Source organism: Schistocerca serialis, chromosome 5 (assembly GCF_023864345.2).
Source record: "Schistocerca serialis cubense isolate TAMUIC-IGC-003099 chromosome 5, iqSchSeri2.2, whole genome shotgun sequence".
Taxonomy (NCBI): domain Eukaryota; kingdom Metazoa; phylum Arthropoda; class Insecta; order Orthoptera; family Acrididae; genus Schistocerca; species Schistocerca serialis.
This window is the reverse complement of record NC_064642.1, coordinates 58,264,613-58,265,268: the sequence shown is the minus strand read 5'-3', so window position 1 is coordinate 58,265,268 and position 656 is coordinate 58,264,613. Positions and strand designations below refer to the sequence as shown.

Sequence of the window (656 nt, the reverse complement as noted above, 5' to 3'; positions counted from 1 at the left end):
AGTCGTGGAGGAGCCGGCAATTCGCTACTTTATATCTACATTGCTCATTGTTTACCGCTAGACCACGAGCAGATCGGCTCTGCATCGGCTTGCGAAGAAAGACAGCACTTCCTTCATACAAAAAATGGTTCAAATGGCTCTGAGCACTGTGGGACTCAACTGCTGTGGTCATAAGTCCCCTAGAACTTAGAACTACTCAAACCTAACTAACCTAAGGACATCACACACATCCATGCCAGAGGCAGGATTCGAACCTGCGACCGCAGCGGTCGTGCGGTTCCAGACTGTAGCGCCTTTAACCGCTCGGCCACTCCGGCCGGCTCCTTCATACACTTCTGCATCCTATAGTGTTGTCAGATTGTGCGTATGGCCGGACTCTGAATTCTGAGGGTTGGCTGCTTATACTGGCCGCCTTAAATGAACGACTCGGACTTCGTCTCTGCGGCGGTTGGGTTTTATATCTATGGCTGTACACACTGAAAGCGTCCTTTTGGACTCTAAAACTGACCAAGTGATGGCTGTGCCTGATGTCCCACTCCACTCTGTTGACAGGCTATGCATGCACGTTCCACTCTCTGCAGTCTTTCTTTGCGTTAGTTCACACAAAGCATTCCGCAACGAGTCGTGTCGTTGGGCAGATGCCAGCGTGCAATAAA

General features: G+C 50.6%; 1 non-coding gene across 1 annotated transcript; it reads right to left on the bottom strand.

Moving 5' to 3' along the window:
• Window positions 1-233: 233 nt before the first annotated feature.
• On the bottom strand, window positions 234-317 carry Trnas-gga (transfer RNA serine (anticodon GGA)). The gene is given in 2 exon segments: window positions 234-268; window positions 278-317. It is a non-coding gene; the product is annotated as a tRNA-Ser (tRNA).
• Between the last annotated feature and the right edge of the window lie 339 nt (window positions 318-656).